The sequence below is a fragment of the Vombatus ursinus genome, unplaced genomic scaffold (genome assembly GCF_900497805.2).
Source record: "Vombatus ursinus unplaced genomic scaffold, bare-nosed wombat genome assembly UNPS02015175.1, whole genome shotgun sequence".
Classification (NCBI taxonomy): domain Eukaryota; kingdom Metazoa; phylum Chordata; class Mammalia; order Diprotodontia; family Vombatidae; genus Vombatus; species Vombatus ursinus.
The window spans coordinates 9,223,816-9,244,228 of NW_020954953.1; the positions used below are offsets into that span (position 1 = coordinate 9,223,816).

The window sequence follows — 20,413 nt, forward strand, 5'->3', positions numbered from 1 at the left end:
CCCTATTCTAAATCTTCCTCTCTTACTGATTTCCGTATAACTGTGGAGAGTATTACCTTCCACAGGCAGCTGATGGTGCTCTAGATAAAATGATGAGCCTGATGTCAGGGAGACAGACCTGAGTTCAAGTGTAACCTTAGATACTTAGTAGCAGTGTGGCCCTGGGAAAGTCACTTAACCTCTGTTTACTTCAGTTTTCTCAACTTTACAGTGGAGATCACAATAGCACTGACCTCAAAGGGTTGTTGTGAGGCTCAAGTGAGATATTTATTAAAAACAAAACAAAACTGTTTAACACATTGCCAGGCACAAGTAGGTGCTATATAAATGTTTATTCCCTTTCCTCCTTCATCTTCCTTATCATTCTGATTAGAAACCTAGATGTCATCCTCCACTTTTCACTCTTTTTTTGGTTTGTTTTGTTTTTTTGCTAGACAGTGGGGTTAAGTGACTTGACTTGCCCAGAGTCACACAGCTAGTAAGTGTCAAGTGTCAGAGGCCAGATTTGAACTCAGGTCCTCCCGACTCCAGGGCCAGTGCTCTATCCACTGTTCCACCTAGCTGCCCCTCACTTTTCACTCTTACCCCCCCCAATATTAATGTGTGTCAAGGACTGTGCCACAACAAACTTATGTTGCCTAATCAACTAGGCCCACATTTCTTTATGGCAATTTTTTCTGATTGACACTTTAAAAAATTATTGTTGATATCTTTTGTTTTACATCTCCTAAATTTCCCAGTGTACCCTTTCTGCTCTCAGAGAGACATCCTTCAGGAAGAAGAATTTTTTAAAAAGAAGTAGTTTGGTGACTTGTGGAGGAATGGTTGGAGAGAAGATAGGCTTAAGGCAGTGACAATAATTAGGAAGCATTGCAGTAGTCTTGTCAAGAGGTGATTAGGTCTTTAGTCACAGAAGTAGAGAGAAGAGGAAAGGTGTGAAAAAATAATTTAACAATTGTTTAGCTGTATTGGGAAAGACTGGAGTTGCAGTTATAAATTTGAGTGATGAGAGATAGTGGTGCCCTTGACAAAAATAGGGATGTTAGGAAGAGGGATGAATTTGGCGGCGGGGGGTGTGTGTGTGTGTGTGTGTGCATTTTTAGCCCTGTTTAGCTTGAGATGCTTACTTGGTTGTTCAGGTGTAAATGTGTAATAGGCAGCTAAATGGTGACACAGCATTGGAGCCCAGGAGAGAGGTGAGTGCTGGACCTGTAGATTCAGGAGGGAGTCATATGCATAGAAATGATAATTGAGTTACGGGATATGATAAGATCACCAGGAAAGCATAGCATGGCTGGTGGCCAAAGTAGGTGTGTGGGAAAATAGTTGAGATTGGCAATTTATAAACTGCTTTCAACTGAAAAGGACTCCCTTTCCTCTCTCCTTGTCTCCCTAGTCTCTATCTGCTGAAGTGGAGAGTCCTTTATCCGAGGGCCCCCTTTGCCACGAAGCATTTCCCTGATCCCCTCTCCAACCTCTAGAAAAAAATGATAGCGCCTTCTCTTTCTCACACTACTTTACATTTCTCAAACTCCCTTGAATCAGTTTCATCCTCTCTACTTCTCTTAAATTGTAAGCCACAGAGAATGGGTTCTAGGTAATCTTTTTGTAAGTCTAGCCTAGTCATGCCATGCTGTAACTGCAAATGTTTGTTGAATTGATTCAAATGAAATCCTTTTTAAAATTCCAAGAAATTTAGTAGCCTCTGGATGACATTTTAATTACTCAGTCAAAAATTTGCTTATTATGTTCTTGCTAGGTTCTAGGAACTGTGCTAAGTTCTGGGGACACAAAAAAAGTGAATATAGTTCCTGTCCTCTAGGATCTTACATTCTGACAGGTATGATATATTGTACTTATAAGTAAATACAAGATACATACAAAGTAGATATAAGGAAGCCTTGTAGGAAAAGGCAATAGCTGCTAGGGAGGCTATCAGATATGGATTAGTTGATACATTTAGGTATTAAGAACCTTGAAGGAGGAGAGGTTGATGAGTGATGGAGTACTAGAAGGATATAGAAGTATCAGTGGGGAGCAAGGAGTATTCTGTCTCACTGTTGGGACCAAAGAGTCTTTGGGTATTAGAAAAGGTGAAACTGATACCAAGAAGGATGGCCAGTGATAAAGTATTATCAGGAGACGTCCGGTTCTCTGTGAGTGCCAGAAGATGAAAAGTATAGGAGAGAAAGAAGTCTAAAATAAAAGGAAGTTTGTTAGTTGTGGATTGAGATTTTCAGAGGACACAGTGGAAGATGTGAGTATATGGACAATTAGTGAATTAGAATAGAGGTAGATAAAATGAGACCATAGGCAGCAGGAGTTTGGGAGGGAGTTTTGCTTATTGGCAGTTGGGTCTATAGCTAGGATTGGGAGGGTAAGAGGGGCTATGCTAATCACTGTGAATGAATTCCAGTAGGAGTTTCAGTAAATGCTGAAAGCTTTGTTGGCAAAAGCAAATGATTAGAAGGTTTTTGTTCTGCTGGTGACTCTGGAGATGGACAAATTGATGTTGCTATCATTAGGGCTTCTGGAAGCTGGCTTGTTGGATCCTGCTGTTTGGCAGCCCAATCAGAGGAAGCGAGAAATGCTGTTGTATCCCAGGGGCTGTGGAATCAAGTACAAGTGGGATCTGTGTTGGTGTTGTGTCCTGGGGCTCCCAGAGCAAAATCTATATAGAAGGCAGGCCAAATAAAGTGGGATTCTGTCTTTACAGGGATGTCATACTCATGAAATGGAGGAGACTTTTCTAGTTCATATTTTATCTTTGCTACTTAAAACTTGTTTACATTTGGCCCTAATCAGTTTACTTCTTTGCATTTCAAATTACTGATCTGTAGAATACAGAGTTTGATTAAACTAGGTGAGCTCTAATAACTCTTACAACTCTAAATCTATGATCCTGTAAACTTCAATATTCAAGGATTCCTGGCGATGAACCTTTTCATATTTAAGAAATCAGAACAATCTTAATGTTCTGCATTTAAAAATATGAGTAGAACTTCAGTGTAGGAAAATACATAAGACATTTTGAGGACCTACATGGCCAAAATGAAATGATGAAAAGAGAAAGAGCAATCTGAATATCCAAATCCAATTTCCACATGTGGAAGCATCTTTCCTAATTGTAGCAAAACCTGCTTATCCCAGTTTAACCTCAACCGTTTAAAACTCGTAAGTCATGGAAAAATCCTTCTCATCTGTGAAGGATTACTCAGTCATCATTTGTAACTGAATAATCTTTTGGCAAGTCAGAACTGTCTGAAAAGCTGTCCTTCTTTTGATGCACAGTCAGAAGAGCTAGCATGTTTTAAGACTTTAGGAAATTCTTTTAGAACTGTTTTCATAGTTTTGAAATGGGCATTATGAGAAGAATCAGGTTTTCCCTCCTGGGCTAAACTAGTATTTAAAATGAGCCAGCTATTTATTACTTTAAAAAAGGAAGTTTTTGTAGGGAAAACTCAGTTAAATGGAAAATCTTAATAAATATGTCCTTTATCATACCTACTCAATTCCCATGACCTCTGCCTTTGTTCCACACATAAGGATGATCATACCTTTGATCACCCATTATCCATTACTAATTGACCGCCACGAACCAGAACTTTGAAATGTCTCTCTCAGATCATAATATCCTATTTTCCTCTCTCCCATTGCATTTCTTTTTCTAAACCTACTTCTCTTTGTTACTTCTAGTTACTCAGCATCTCTTACTGGTTTTGGTCCTTCATTGACTTTATTTTCCTCTTTCTAACTATTTCAGTTTCATACTCCCCTGTACTCTAAAGTCCCTTGCTCACCTTGTTCTTTTGCTATTTATGCTTGATCAAACTCAAAATCCTTAGTGATCTCTGAAATCTGCCCTTTTTGCTCCTATTCTAGTACCGTTGCAGCAAGTCAGACAGGTGTGCTGAATCGATCCACAACATCTTTGTGCTATATAATCAACTGAGCCTACACTGGCTGTCTATGGCAGTCTTTCTCTAATTGACATTTAAAAGATATTTCATCACCTGAATTTCCTCTTGAATACTTTTCTCTCCCAGAGAGCCATCCCTTATAAAGAATTTTTTTAAAGAGAAGAAGAGGGAAAAGGAAAAAAAATTTCACAAAACTAATCAATTTATTTTAAAAATCTACCAGTGTTCCACACTTGTGAACACTCTCCCTACTCCCTCGGTCCACCCCACCCCCTGTCCCTGTTCAAGGGCCAGGGGAAGGTGTCTTTTCATATGTCTTTTTGGAGCTAAGTTTTTTCTTTATAATCAGTAGTTGCAGTTAGGATATCTGGCACAGTTGAATTCAGAGTAGTTGAATTCAAAGCATTAAGAAAGATGAACAGGGAAATAATATTCCTAGTCATGCTTAAAAGTTCATAGACAACAAAATAGTAACAATATAAAATATATGTGTGTGTGTATGTATGTGTGTATAAATAAACTAAATTGCCATAGCAACTAAGATTGAAGAAGATTTTGTAGTGTCAAACTCAAATAGAAATGGAGGCTACTAATCCATACAAAAGTATTGCTGCAGGCTTCATATTGAGTGAGTTTTAAAATGTAATTTTATATATGATTCACTGTTTTTTTACTTATTTTGTTAAATTTTTCCAATTATATTTTAATCTGATTGGAGTACATTCAGTAGCATTGAGTGCCATATATTTGACACCTCTGATATAGGCAGTGTAATCTTAATAATTTTAGTATTCTACTAACAGAATCTGACAAGTCAGAAAAATAGTAAAGAAAAAGTTGCAGATTAAAATAGAATGCTGAAAAAACTAAATTTGATAGACATAGCTAAAACTGAACAGGGATAATATATAACTAAGTATTCATGGTACTTATATAAAAAATTGATCACGTTGTAACACAAAGAATTTAAAAATAAGTACAGAAAGGTAGACATTCTAAATACTTTATGGTTGATAATGCTGTAAGAGTAATGATTAAGGGATTATAAAATGTAGGTTTAAATGGAGATTAAAAACTACTTTGTTAAAAAAAGTAATGCAAAGACTAAAGTATACAAATAACAAAAAAATAACAAATATAATGACAGTAGTAATGTATGATATATGTTATGGAATCTCGCTAAGTCAGTAAAATTGACAGGCCTTGACAAAATTTTGGATATGGGGTTGAGAGAGAAGGAAGAGTTGAGATGATACCTGTTTTGATCCAGGATGACTGGGAGGATGGTATTATCTTCAACAGTAGTAGGAATCTTTGGAAGTGGGGAGGGTTTGGAGGGAAAGATAATGAATTTAGTTTTGGATATGTTGAGTTTAAGATATCTATGGGACATCTATTTTGAGATTTCTGTCTCATGAGAGTCTGGAGGTCAGGCAAGAGGTTAGGCTGAGTAAGCAGATCTGAGAATTATCAAAGTAGAGATGCTAATTGAAACCATGGGAGCTCATGAGATCACTAAGTGAAATAGTATAGAGGGAGAAGAAAAGAGTGCCCAGGACAGAGCCTTGGGGGACACACTCCTTCAACAGTCCTATGTGATAAAGAGGAACACCTTAAGCATAGCTAATAGTTTGGGTAAAGATGGTGGTAGGGTAGCTTGCCCAGAATATAGAATATGTAAGGGGGATTGATGCATCATTGGCCTGAAATATTTATATCTGTATCTGCTATGGTGTCATGCTTTTAATAAGCATTCAAACATTTATGGAATGAGTACATGAATATAGGAGGGTAGAAGGCAAACCAGATTTGGATAGATAGCCAGGTAAAATTTAATAATGTAACTATTACTGCTGTCATAGTGACATCGTCATTAATAAAACAGTCTCATAGTGAGAATCAAAGTACTTACGTATTTTATGTACTTAGAGAAATCTTTATATTTGAGAAATTTGACTTCTCAGAAGAGGTTAATTTATTATAAAATATGACTATGTGATTCCAGTGCTCTGTTCAGCCATATAGCATTGCAGAATTTGTTATGGTACCATGTAGATCCCCAAAAATTAAGAATCGAGAGCCTACTGGCTTACCTGTCTGCTAATTCGATAATGACAATTCTTTAAGAAAAAAAAAAAAAACCAGGGCAAAACACGAAAGCTCTCTTTGATTCCAATAAAAACATCCCATCACACTGTTTTATCTCTCAGTCTTTGGGAGCTGCCTTTCCACGTCCCTGTGTTGCTATTTCTAAATGCCAAGGTTGTCAGTCTACCATTTTGCAATATAGTGCCTGAAGCAATTTCCGGGAACCAATTAGAAATGAAATCAAGAGTAGGGCAGGGCCAAGTAGCTCCTTACCAATTTATCTTGATTGTTTCATGATAGTTAGAACACAATACCACAAAGGTTCCTTGCTTACCTGGCAAGGTAGCAGATTTATCAGGCTACATGAGGCCAACTTGTTTCTGGTACAAAACTGAACAGGTATCTTGTGTGCTTAGTTGGATTAAGTGGACTTCAGAATGGACTTCCAATAGTTCTCTCAATGGATAGGTAAGTACCATCGGGCATTAGATATTCTCTCTTCTTTCACATTCAGCCTTATAAATACTTCAAAGGAAAAAGTCAATGCTATTATATTTCTACTAGATTGGTTTGGCTGGTATTCTGTGTTAGGTTAGTTCTGAGATACTTCTTTTTAATGTTTAAAGATATCCTTCTTATGCCTAAAAATGGAATGACAAAAAGTTTCTCAACAATTTTGTCGTTGTGTATTGTACTATGTATTACTATTTATTTTCTTGAATTTATTGTTAAATAAGCAGTCACTTAGATCTTTTAAAATCTTTGTGTACTTCATTTTAACTATTCTTAGAAGTTAAATGTTTAGTGATTTTGGATTCAAGTGCTAGGATCATCCAGCATCATAGATCCAGAGTTGGAGGGGATCTCAGATGCTCAAGTCCTGTTTTCTTACTTTGTAGCTGAGGCACTGAAGCCCAGGGAGATTAAATGATAGTCACTGACTTGATCCCTTACACTTGTTTTTGACGACTATGTTAATGGAGGAGGAGCACAGGTTCTGGCAGGGCTTATCACATTTCAAGTCTTTGAGGATAGACCCAGTGACAAATTGTCCCTCTGTTGTCATGGGACTAGGTTGGCTAAGGTGAACAAGGCCATCAGTGGATAAATTTTTTCAATCACAACACTTCATATTTGTGATTTACTAAGAGGTATATAGTGTATACTAGTTATGAGATCTATCATTGGACCCACACTAAAGTAGCCTTATAGTGTTTTTTTTTTTTGTTTTGTTTTTGTTTTTTTGCTTTGGCAGTGGGGTTAAGTGACTTGCCCAAGGTCACACAACTAGTGTCAAGTGTCTGAGGTCTGATTTGAACTCAGGTCCTCCTGACTCCACGACCAGTGCTCAATCACCTAGCTGCCCTCACAGTGTTTTGTTTTGTTTTGTTTTTTTTTTATAAGTAGTTATAGTTAAGTAATAATTTTTAGCAAGTAGTTTGGCTTTTACATAGTTTTTCTTGAGGTTTTATATAAGGTTACTCTTAATTTTCAACATTGCATTTTTAAAAACAAGTTTTAGAGGACCTTATTATTTTACCCAAGTAGGACTTTTGAAAATCATACTTTATGTTCATTTTCAATAAATTCTGCCTTGTTTCAGTTTAATGATTTGCTATTCCTCTGTGAGTAATAAAATGTGCAAAATGCTTAATTTAAAATAATTTTAAAAAGATAGTATGGTGATCACTGGAAAGAACTTTGGGAATCAGGAGACTGAGTTTCTAGTAAGTGCTAGTTTACTGACTGACATGTTGAGCAAGTCAAATGACTTAAATTAAATAATGATTCCATGTCTCAATTTCTTTCTTGACAAATAGGAATAATAATAAACTTGCCTTTCTCCAACTTATAGGAATGTTATGGGGGAGGAAATAAAATTTATTTACACACACACATACATTCACACACACTTTGACATCTTTGGAACAAATTACTATATTAATACAGGACATTATTTTTTCTTCTCAGAATATTCTTTTGGAAATTATCACCTGTTATTGAGTAATACCTACTATGGCAGGTTTCTAGAAAGGTAATGTGTGAACTGATTCTAGCACATCTCTAGCACATTTTAGATACTCGGTATATGCCCATCTGTCTCTCTACAATCATATAAACATAATTTCACTTAGAAGTTAAGTAGTTACGAGACAGGTTAGAAAGAGATAAAGCTCCCCTAATTCTTTACCCCTTCCAGAGTAAAAACTCCACATATTTCTGACCTGAAAAGCAGAAGCCTGTTTAAAGAAGAGGTTAGAGTAAAATCCAGAAGGAGATAAATCCCCTCTTTCATTATTTTCCTTCTCTGTCAAATGAAGTAATAATTCTTTCCCCATATACTTTATTGAGTCATTATGAAAATAAAATAATAAGATATGGGAAAGCAGTTTGAAACATTTTTAAAGATTGTATGAGTATATAATATTTGGTTTTTTATCCTTCTTTTTCCTTTTCCAAAAGGTATTTTAGTAATGCATTTTGTTGTTTATGCCCCAGTCACTTTCCAGTATAGTCTTTTCCCATAGTACTATCCTTTGCTAAAACCAACAAAACTATTAAGTAAAATCTTGCAATACAGAGTCACCTACCAGGTCTGCCCTATTCTCACCCATAGCTTATCACCTCTCTACCAAGTGTAAGGAAATTTATTCCGTTGTCAGTCACCTAGAACCAATATTGATCATTTTATTGATTTGGTTGGTGTGGTGGTCTTTAGTGCTATCTTACTTAAATTATTGTAGTCATCATATACTGTTTGGTTCTGCTTTGTCCTTCTTAGTTTCATTTTCTTTTTTCTTTTTCATTTCTCTTCCCAAATCCTCGTATTTGTTGTTCCTAACAATATAATGATATTCTATTATATTCATATGTGAAATGATAGATTTCCTACAAAATAACTACACAACTATAAGATATTTGGGAATTAACCAAAAACAGTTGTGAACTTAAATGCATACATATTAAATAAAAATAATCTTTATAGACATAAAATGATACTTAAATAATTAGAGATTATCTTTGTTATTCATTTGAGAGTTGTATTTTCTTCTCTTAAGCCTAATATTTATTCAGTTATTACTAATAGTCTTTGATCATCTTAAAATAGGCATATGCAGTATCTGCTCTCTGAACAAATTCATCTTTCTCAATCAGGTCAACATGTTACGCCATTTAACAAATTGTCTTACTTTAGTTTTTCCCCTTAAACTACTTGGCTTATCTACATAGGATTACAACTTTGAGAACACAAATTTGACTCTCCTACTTTTTGTCTGAAGTGACAAAGGAAATAATCTGTTTTTTCCTTTCCAGATATGGATTGTATATTGCCAAAGGATATTATCATAATAAAGCAGGAATAACAATTGCTTCTTGCTTTTAGATTTCTAGTGTGTTTTCACCTCTGTTATGTGACTTGATTTTTAAAACCAACTTGGGTGGTTGTTAAGGGAAAGAGTGAGGTCCTGGTATAGATGTTACTAGAGAAATTGTGCAATGTCCTTGTAAAAGGTAATATAAAAATTGCCAGCTTTAACTGCTACAAAGTTCTAGTGTAATGGAGGGCAGCTGACTAAGACAAAGATTTAAGGAGGAAGACAGCTGTACTCTGGCCCTGAGTATACCACAGTGAAAGAAACTGAGCCATTCAGCCAATTGTTTTCTTTTTTAAGCCCTGTAATATTTTTGTTTGAAAATTTTCGAAAGGAAAATAATGTAGGCATAGATGATACTTTGAAGTTACATCTAACAAAATGAATAGATCAATGAATGAAAAAGCATTTAGTAAGTGCTTTCATTGTGATCAGTGCTAGGGATACAAACAAGGAAAAAAAATTCTCTGCTCTCAAAAAGCTAAGAATTAAATTGGTGGAGAAAGTGCAATGCGTAAGACTTGAGCAGTAAGATAGGTTGAAAGACCCAGAATTCCTAATAGTACAGTAGCAGTTCACATGTCAAAGCCTAGAGGTCCTGAGGCTATACCAACAGGTCAGGTGACAGTGCATAGGAGTATGGAAAGCAGGGCAGTAGGGCAGACAGCAAGACCTGGAGGACTTAAGGATGCAATGGAAGGACAAATGGTAAGTCCTGATGATTCTCCATCTCATTGGAATGCTTGTAGTTGGTGGCTCCTGGATCATCCAAATGGTATGACAATATTTCCATGTCATGCATCCCATTGAGTCATCCCATGGGGTCTGAGTAATCTGTGGACTGTTGGGATAGTGATGAATGTAAACAGATAAATTCCCTGTTTCCTTCTATTCTTCATTTAGGTCGAATGTGAGCATAAATAGTCTATAGTATTCTGCCAACAACAATTTCTGTGTAAGAAATGTCATAAAAATACGATCTAGAAGATGTATAAGCAGAAAACGACAGCTAATTATGTAGCAGGAACAAATGATAATAGATAGGCTCAGGCTGTATCCTGAGTATCACTACAATGGTACCAATAGATATTTTAGAAAACTTTTCAGTAGCCCTCCTAAAGGAGTCATCAAAAAGGAAAAAAAGAAGAAAAATAGAAAAGCCAGAAACTTAGTCTTTTCTGCCCTGCTTTGGCATCTCAGGTCTCAATCTAGTTCATTTGCTAAGTCCTACCAAATCTTTGTACTTCATAATAGATCTCCTGATGCAAGGTGGTGATAATGTTCTGGAACAGCACCAGAAATGTCAGGGCCACAGTGCAGATGATGACACCTTCAGCATAGTTCATGCATCTGTAGTAAAGTGACTAAAACGTCCTAAGTCTCAGGATCTCAGTTGATACTGATACTGCCACCCACTGAGTGTTTTCTGGCTTATCTACCAAAACCTTTCCTCCAGGAGATCCTCATCAAGGGAATGATAACCAAATCTTTGCCCCCATAGAAGGATCTCTGCCCCCTTCTTCCAGAAGGGCTAAATAAGGAATTACTCTTACCTTCACCAGGTACTCAGAATTACCACCAGATTGGCAATTGACCCACTCTCCAACCTCTGCTATTGTTGTAATGACTCTGGTATGTCGGTTTAATTCAGTGGAGAGCATATGACATTTCTGATGGTACTAATATGATCCTGAAACAACTTTATGCAGTGGAAAGGAAGCATTGGCAAAATTCTTCCAGTGGTCGTAATCCTGGAAGGGAGAATCTGATTATCTAGTCTTTTTCACTCCAGGCCCTAGACCACTTGGCTAACCACTGCCTAGGAATCAGTGTAGGTGAAGATTTTCTACCTTATCCCTCTAAACTCTCTCACGTGCCAGCCATGCATCCTGGAGTTCAGCCCACTGTGAGCATTTCCCAGAACTGCTATTCCCTGAAGTATGTATCCCCTCTTACTGGTTTAGTGGCTGCTGAACCATATTTTGCATATTCTCTCATATTGGAAAGAAAAATCATTTTATAGGTGGAGACTAGTCTGGAAGTCTCAGTTTTGGCATAGGTACTAATGTCAGATCCAAGCATGCATAATTTTGGATGTACCATTTTCATTTATTAGTACAAGTCTCCCGGGTCCTAAGTAATCTTTTTACAGCAGTCACCTTGCATCACACAACTCACAGGCAACTCTGAACAAAGGGTGATCTCTGTGTTATCTATTCAATGGCGATTAGGACCTTAGTAACAGGTGGGCAGCTGTTTTTCAAAAGAACAATTGTGACTGGCTGCTTTGGGGAACTCATAACTTCCAAAAGGCCCACTCAACCTGATCTTTATGGATTAAAAACTCTCCAAAACACAGTCCCAATGAGAGACACTAACGGACAGCCTACATTACATATTCCAGCACCGTAGCATTTTCTTGGCCCCATTTAAGAGTTGGACTTGGTAAACATGGACCATCAAATACCTGGGTCAGTCGTGATGGGGATGTGGGCTCACTGCAACCTGAAATATTCAATAAGTCTCTGAGTTTCCTTCTAGCTAATAGGAAAGGGGAAGTTATCAGTACCTCATTTTGGACTGTGCCTGGAATTTTCTAAGTTTTCTCTACCTACAGTATTCCCCAGCACTTGTCCAAGCAGGCCGATTCTTGCATTTTCTTAGGTTTGATTTCCCCACTTTGTTCTTTATCTAATGTAGGAGCTGAGGCACCATGGCCTGATCTGGCCTGGTCAACATTATATCAATAATATAGTGTTGTACATCGGTATCCCCTGAAAGGGAAGTCTTTTGTAGGTAACCCTGAGGAAGGACAATAAAAGCCAACTGGACTTCTTCCCAGGTGGAAGCAAATTTCTCTTGACTAATCTCATCCACAGGAACAGAAATAACAACAATAACAGTTATAGCTTTTATATATTGCTTTAAAATTAATGGAAAACTTTACATATATTGCCTCATTTTATCTGTATGAAAATCCTGGGGAGTATGTCCCTGTTTTTATAGATGAAGGAAATGAGGCAGATAGGGCAAGTATACAAGTATTCATACAGCTAGTGTCTGAGAACAAATTTGAGCTCAGATCTTTCTGATGCCAGGTCCAGTGCTCTATCTGCTGTACCACCTAGTAGTCTCACACAGAAAAAGCATCAATAGCTCTACACTATTCACCATGGACCTGGATTGTTTGGTCTGTACAACATTGACGAGTTTGAGAATGGCAGTAGTTATGAGCATAATGATTTTTTTTAGTTCCCTTTGTCCATTGTCCACTGCACCAGGTGTCATCTGCCTTCCTAATGGGCAGCATGAGGTTGTTCTAAGGCAGGTCTCCACAAAGGATTTCCTCTATATACAAAGGATGTTTTCCTTTACAATTTTTGCAGGCCGCCCGAAATCCTTTGTTTTTAAAGTTTTTGTGTGTGTGTGTGTGTGTGTTTTTTTGTTTTTTTTTTTTTTTTAGGTAGCTGGGGTTAAGTGACTTGCCCGGGGTCACACAGCTAGTAAATGACAAGTGTCTGGTCTGAGGTCGGATTTGAACTCAGGTCCTCCTGACTTCAAGCTTGGTGCTCTGTGCACTGTGCCACCTAGCTGCCCTTGTTTTAAAGTTTTAAAAAAAGTTTTAAACCAGCAGTACAGAAATTGCCACCTTTACTATTAAACATCATAGTGCTAAATATTAATTCCTATACTCTCTCCCCTCCCCCACTCACATACCCACACCAGCAAGACATTGGAACCTCATGATTCTTCTGCCATTTTCAGTTGCTTTTTTTTTTTTTTTTTTTTTGGGTTAGGCAGTGGGGTTAAGTGACTTGCCCAGGGTCACACACCTAGTAAGTGTTAATGGGTCTGAGGCTGGATTTGAACTCAGGTACTCCTGACTTCAGGGCCGGTGCTCTATCCACTGTGCCACCTAGCTGCCCCCATTTTCAGTTTTGATTTTGTCAGCATGTTTACTGACATACTATGTGCTCTATGGACTCTAAATGGATAGAATACTAAAGACTTGGCTTTAGATTATTCATATGTAAAATCATGATAGTAATAGCAATGATACCTACATGACAGTATTACTATGAGATTCAATTAAACATACATACATACGCATAAAATATAAAATATGTACACAAACACATACACGCATATAATCTTTAAAACACTATAAATATTAACTATTACTATTTGACCTTTCCCTAGTTACTTAACTTTGCTGGTTCTCTGTTTATTTATGAGGGTTGGATTAGTTGACCTAAAAGGTCTTTTCCATCTCTATTATCCTAGACTTACAACTGACTAGTAATAATTCTTAGACCAAGTGAAACTGGAGTCAAGGAATTATAAGAAACAGAACCACTTTTTGGAGGAGAAAACTGAGACATGAAACCTTATTCTTATGTCCCCAGGAAAAAATATTGGTAGTGACAAAAGCCAAAGAAAATACTTTGTGAGATATCCCCCAAGATTGAAGCCATTCCATGTAAACCAAAAGCTAGCAGTTCTGGGCATGGACTATAGTTATGATAACTATTACACTAATAAGTTTCAATAATACTTTATTTTCCAAAGCAGTTTCACGTATTCTCTGTGTTCTTAGAAGGCAACTAGGCCTTCCTGATTCTCCCAAATTATCTTGTATTTCTTTATCTCTTTGTATATTCAAATATGTTTACACATTTCAAACTTGATTTGATCTTGGCCTGAGACTAGTTTCATTGATGTGCAGAATACAAAGTTCCTTGAACCCACACTCACCTGTACATTGAGTGTAACAGTGCTCATCAGAGTTCAATTAGTATACCATATATGTGAATTTAATTTTGCATCACCTTTAGCAAGAGTATTATGTCACAAAATTGTTATGAATTCCACTTCCTTTTAAACCAGTCAAACTTTAAAAGCATGGCATACTGGAAAGATCATTTGACTATGAGTCAGAAGACCTGCATTCTAATCCTGACTTGTAACATTTACTAGCCATGTAATTTCGGATAAATCAGATAATACCTGATCTTTAGTTTCTTCATTTCTCAAATTGTAGATTGGATTCAGTGATACATGTACACAGTCCTTTTACACTCTAATTGTATGATCTGTTGCTTGTGGCTTTTTAACTTGTTTTTAGGCTGACTATGAAAAACTTAATATTTTGTTGACTTGTGGAACAAAGGAGAATTTAAAGTAATATGACCTTATATTGAAAGATGACTTGATAAAGCTCATATATAACATATTTTTTAGGATAACTTAGAAATTTCAATTAGCAAAAATTCTTAGCATGCATTAGAAAAAGTATTTACAATAAAATTGCTTGTCCTAAGCTCTGTTGCCTAAATTCTGCCTTTGTTCCATAAGTATTCTTCCATTTCAAACCCTTGTGAGTTAAAAAAAAAAAATTAAGAGATTCTGGATGCGAGAATTGAATTTACATACAGTACCATGTACCTGATCAAGACAAGTAAGTTAAAATACATGATTAGAAAATTAGAAACTTTTTAAAAATAGAAACTAAAGAAATATAAATTCCTAACTAAAACCACTGCCTGCAGGGTTGCTACAGGTCAATTGATTTATATGTTATCTTAAATTGAATTTGTTTTATATTTTCAAATTGAATAATTCTTTATGAAATTTAGCGGCCCTTCCCCTTCTTTAAAATCTCAGTGCTTTGTGCTATGTGGAGCAATTAAGTTTTTAGGGAGAAACAATCAGAAAATGTCATGTTGTTCCAAAAACAGATTACATTAAATATAGGTTATTCCTATGAAATTTCTTTGAAATGAAATTTTTTGAAAGGAAAAAATATGTATAGTATACTGAAAATTAATTCTTAAGTACTGGCTATCAGGCTTTCTTGAAGATAAATTTTTGTGGGAAAGAGCAGCTTAAATTTGCCTCTAAAGAGTCCAAAACTAGATTTACCGAAAGGGAACATCTTTTTTTTAAAAAATCAGTTGTATGTGCCATAAGTATTCCAAATTTAGATATAAATAAGTTGGTGTTTGTGATTTCGAAGTAGTGGAAAGTGACTTGGCATTATTTGATTTAAAGATTTGGAACATAGTTTCTTAACAGAATAACTTTTTGTTATATCACTAGACTGGTTTAATATTTTGATGAACATGCTGGTAGAGATCATCTTAATAGGAAGAATTAAATTACTGTATATTACTTTTTGGAGGAGGGTACTTCTGAAGATTCCAACTACTAAGATCAGAACTAAAGTGTTAACCTAATTTAAGAACTGTATGGCTCACATGAGATAATTTTAATTTTTTTTTAATTCTTGAATGAATTTCTAATCTTATTTTGTAAGATTTTAGGTGACTTGCCACCTGTTTTGGGATTGACAGTTTAAAGCCCTGTTGCTATAGTATATGTCACCCCTTTTGAATAGAATATATTTCAACCAAATAATTTTGATTAAGTAGATTAAGCTCATTACATGTCCAAAGTGTGATTTGGTAGCTAGGAAAAGTTGTGTGTGATAAACTATATATATTTTTTTTAATTTAAAAAATTTTAAATTTAAATATTTAAAAAAAATTTTTTTATTTTGATTTATCAACAATCACTTCCATAAGCTTTTGAGTTTTAAATTTTTCTCTCTCTCCCCCCCCCTTCCTCAAGACAACCGCGCAATCTGATATAGGCTTTACATATACATTCCTATTAAACATATTTTCACATTAGTCATGTTATAAGGAGAATTAGAATCAATAGGAGGAACCACAAGAATGAGGAAACAAAATGGAAGGAAAAAAATAGCAAATAGTGTGCTTTGATCTGCATTCAAATTCCATAGTTCTTTGTCTGGATATGGATAGCATTTTCCATCATGAGATCTTTGGAGATGTCTCAGATCCTTGTATTGCTGAGAAGGGCTAAGTCTATCAAAGTTAGTCATTGTACAACATGGCTGTTACAGTGTACAACGTTCTCCTGGTTCTGCTCACTTCACTCAGCATCAGTCTGTATAAGTCTTTCCAGGTTTTTGTGATAAACTATATTAAGAGAAATACAACATCCAGGAATAGGTGATAGTGCTATGGTACTTTACTCTGGTCAGATGATATCCAAAGTATTACGTTGTTTAGATCTGGGTATAACAGGAAGGATGTTAACAAGCTCAAGAGCATGTTTGTTTAAAACAGCAGGGTGGATGGTAAGGCCTAAGAGCTCAGGTTACATCAGCAGGTCAGGTGGTAGTGCTTGGGGGTCTGGAGAGCGTAGGGGCAGGGCAGAGATGATAAGGCCTGGAGGACATTAGGTTGAATTGGTAGGGCAATTGGCAAGATCTAGTAATGATCTGGTAATACTGTATCTCAAAGCAAGAATTGTACTTGGTGACTCCCTGCTAAACTAGGGGGTGTACCCTATCACTCTTTCTTTCCAGTAGCCACTTTGAGGCAGGAAAAGGGAAGGCAAAACAGCTCTGAATTTTGGTGGATTAGGGGTGGGGAAAGGAAGGGACTTAGACTTGTTCTACTTGGCCCCAGAGGGAAAAACTGGGAATAACAGGGTAGAAGGTACAGTTTTTCAAGTATGAAAAAACATATTAACAATTAGAACTATCCTAAAGTAGAATGGGCTGTGTGAGTAGTGCTGTACAGTGCTCTTATTGGAGATCATAAAACAAAATTGTTGACCACATGTGGTTATGTGTTTTGTAGATGGTATCTTTGTCCCGATAGAAGCTGGTCCTCTCTGAGGTACCTTCCAACTCTAGGATTCTCTAATTCTTTATGACCCTACAGGGAGGTAGACAGACTAATTGTGTTATAAGAATTCTTACCATCTAACACCATATAGTCCAAGTGGACCCTTGTTTCCCCTGTGACATTATAAAAATAAAATAGTCTCACATTGGCTGTGTCCTTTAAGGAGGATTTGGGAAAAATATGGACAAGAATCAAATAGGAAGAAAAATCCTAGAGGTGTGATCTAGTTGGAAGGGAATATTTAAAAAGAAGAGCAGGTGAGGGGGGCATACTATAGGAGTTGACTAATTTCAGATTTGTCATAAAATAAATCAGCTGTATTCTTTGTACCTCGTTATTTTTAGTTTCATTGTATAGTTTTGTATTGTTTTTTTCTCCATCACAGTTTTCAGGTAGACCAATTTTTAAATTGTCGCTCCTGGATCTATTTTCCAGGTCAGTTGTTTTACCAATGAGGTATTTTACATTTTCTTCTATTTTTTAATTCTTTTGTTTCTGTTTGATGCTTGATCTCTCATAGAATCATTAGCTTCCATTTGCCTAATTCTAATTTTTAACGAATTGTTTTCTTCTGTTAAATTTTTTTACCTCCTTTTCCATTTGGCCCATTTTACTTTTTAAGGAGTTCTTCTCAGTGAGTTTTTGTGCCTCCTTTTCCATTTGGCCAATTTTATTTTTTAAGGACTTGTTTTCTACAGTTAATTTTTGTCCTTCCTTTTGCAAGCTGTTGACTCTCTCTTGTATTCCTCTCATTTCTTTTCCCAATTTTTCTTCAACTTTTCTTATTTGACTTTTAAAATCCTTCTTGAGCTCTTCCAAGAAAGCTTTTTGGGTTTGAGACCAGTTTATATTCTCCTTTGAGTTTTTGGATGTGGCTGTATTGACAATATTGTCCTCTTCTGAATTTGTGCCTTGATCTTCCCTTTCCCCATAATAAGAATCTATGGTCATTGTCTGTTTCTGCTTTTTGCTCATGGTGTTTGCCTGTTGCCTGACTTTAAAAAAAACAACAAAGTTGAGCTCTCCCGCTGGAGTGCAGGGGGTGCTGATCCAAGCTGCTTATGCTGGGAGCCTGGGACCTGGTTGCTGGCTCTGTGTGCTTCGGCCTCAGATGCTGGCAGTTGGAGGCTGTAGGGTTCTGGCAGCTTACCTGGTGCAGGGCAGGGGTCAGCAACACTGGAGCTCTTGGGGTGGGGGTGGGGAGTCTGGCCCCTGGGAGACACCTGCTCACCCAGGCCTTGGACTCGAATGTTTGGCTGCTGAAAGACGTGTGTCAGCCTGGAGCTTTGATTCCTGGAGTTTGTGCTTCCCAGAGTTGTGCTGGAGAATGCTGTCGCTTGTAGTGGTTTTCTGAGCTGGTATGTATTCGTTCCCCTGCATATATATTGAGGCACTGGAGGTGGGGGGGAGGTGTTAGCGCTTGCTTGCTTCACCACCCTGGGGCTCGGGATCGTTCTCTGGTTTGCTGAGGTGGAGCTTGCCGCTGGCTTGCTGGGACATCTCCTGTCCTGTCCTGCTCCCCCTACTCACCCCCCCAGGAGGCTTTTCCCATTAATCCTCCAAGCTTCCTGCTGCAGGACTACTGCACTCCCATCTTTCTACTGTTTCAGCTGCTCCAGGGTTTTTCCTGAGGTGATATTTTCTGGGCTTTCAGAGGTCAGTAAAGGAGAGTGAGAGCGACTTACTTCTTATTCTGCCATTTTGGCTTCCAGAAGTGGAACTATTTCATTGTATAGTTTTTTTTTTCCTTTCTAGGCAGTTGGGGTTAAGTGACTTGCCCAGGGTCACACAGCTAGTAAGTGTCAAGTGTTTAGTCTGAGGGTGGATTTGAATTCAGGTCATCCTGACTCCAGAGCCGGTGCTCTATCCCCTGTGCCACCTTCCTGCTCCCCCTTTCCTTTCTATTCACCATCTCAGTTACATGGGCTATCCCATGTACTTGGAATGTACTCCCTCTTTTTCTCTAACTCATAAAGCCCATCTCTTCCCTTAAGATGCAACTCAAATACTGTCTTACATATCAATCCTTTCCTAATCTCACTTCCATTCCCCCTCTTCCATCCGTTGGTGGCCTCCTTCCCAAATGACCTTGTTTTTAACTGTTCAGGTGTTCAGGGTCTTCAAGGTCCCTAGCACTCTGCACTGAGATACTTTAAAGATCTAGTTCTCTGGACCTCAGAGGTCCAGGGAGGCCTACACCAGGAGGTTGAGTGGTACTGAGCAGGGCCAATCAACCAATGCAGAAATACAGCAGAAGGTGTAACCTGGGCCCTGGCACAAAGTCCCAATTCAGGAATTAAAGCTGGAAAGATAAGAAATTAAAAAAAACCCTTTTATTAAATTAAATTAAAGTTATTGTAAATTAGAGATTATCTTAAAGAAGGAGATAGTAATTCTAAAAACTCCAAGCACAGACTCAAAGGAAGACATGTATTTTCCACACGGCCAACATAGATACCTAAAAAAAATATACCTCAAATATCTAAATAAATGAAATACCAAAAAAAGAAATACCTAAAAGCAAAAGATAAACAGTGGCAGCCATTCCAGTTATATTTGGTAAATAAAAATTTGTTTAGTTTTGTGACAAATTGCTTTTTTAAAATTTTGTTCTATAACCACTTTTTCCAGTTGATCAGGTTTTAAACTTGGTATTATCCTTAACTCCTCACTCTTCTTCACCTTGTATATTGAATCAGTGATCACATCTCTTGCATTGATCACTTCTTTGTACTCACAGAGTTACCACCTTAGTCCAGGCTCTCCCACTTCTCTCTGGATTATTTCAACAGCCTCTTAATTGGTCTTCCTGACTCAAGTCTCTCCATTCTAATCCACCCTCACCCTCTCTTTAATCTTTTTTTTTTAAATTCTCAACTTGAGCTACAAAAAAGGGGCATTTCCATATATGTAACATTCCACCATAAGAGTACTGTATATGAAACTATGGATCTCTTATTTCCCACTGCTTATTTTTTTTAACGTATATAATTCCATCTGTTACTTTGAAAATTGTGCCTGTCCCCAATTAAAAACTCAAGAAGATAGCAGAAAAAAATTTGAAAACTCTTGCAACATATAAGCACAGTCAAGCATGGCCATATCCAAAAATGTATGTCACTTTATATACTTTGAGTGCTCTGTCACAAAGTTGCTTTATCAGGTCCTCTGGAGATGTAGTGATCATTGCCTTGGTGAAGGTTCTTTTTAAGTTGTTTATAATGTTGTCATTTAAGAATTGTTCTGGATCTGTTCACTTCACTCTCCGTCAATTAATTTTACTCAGTATTCTTTGAAATCATCTTTTTCA

At 37.0% G+C, this 20,413-nt stretch overlaps 1 protein-coding gene across 6 annotated transcripts in view; it reads left to right on the plus strand.

The window, feature by feature from the left end:
- The window catches only part of LOC114031466 (mitogen-activated protein kinase kinase kinase 4), a 135,306-nt gene that overhangs the window by 42,373 nt on the left and 72,520 nt on the right, over positions 1-20,413 (plus strand). The window contains exon 1 of one of the 6 annotated variants that reach the window (XM_027846545.1): positions 6,339-6,476. The exons of the other annotated variants lie outside the window; for them this stretch is intronic. The gene's annotated coding sequence lies outside the window, so the exon portion shown is untranslated. Of the gene's footprint in view, positions 1-6,338; positions 6,477-20,413 lie in introns of those variants that run through there. 6 annotated transcript variants of the gene reach the window in all.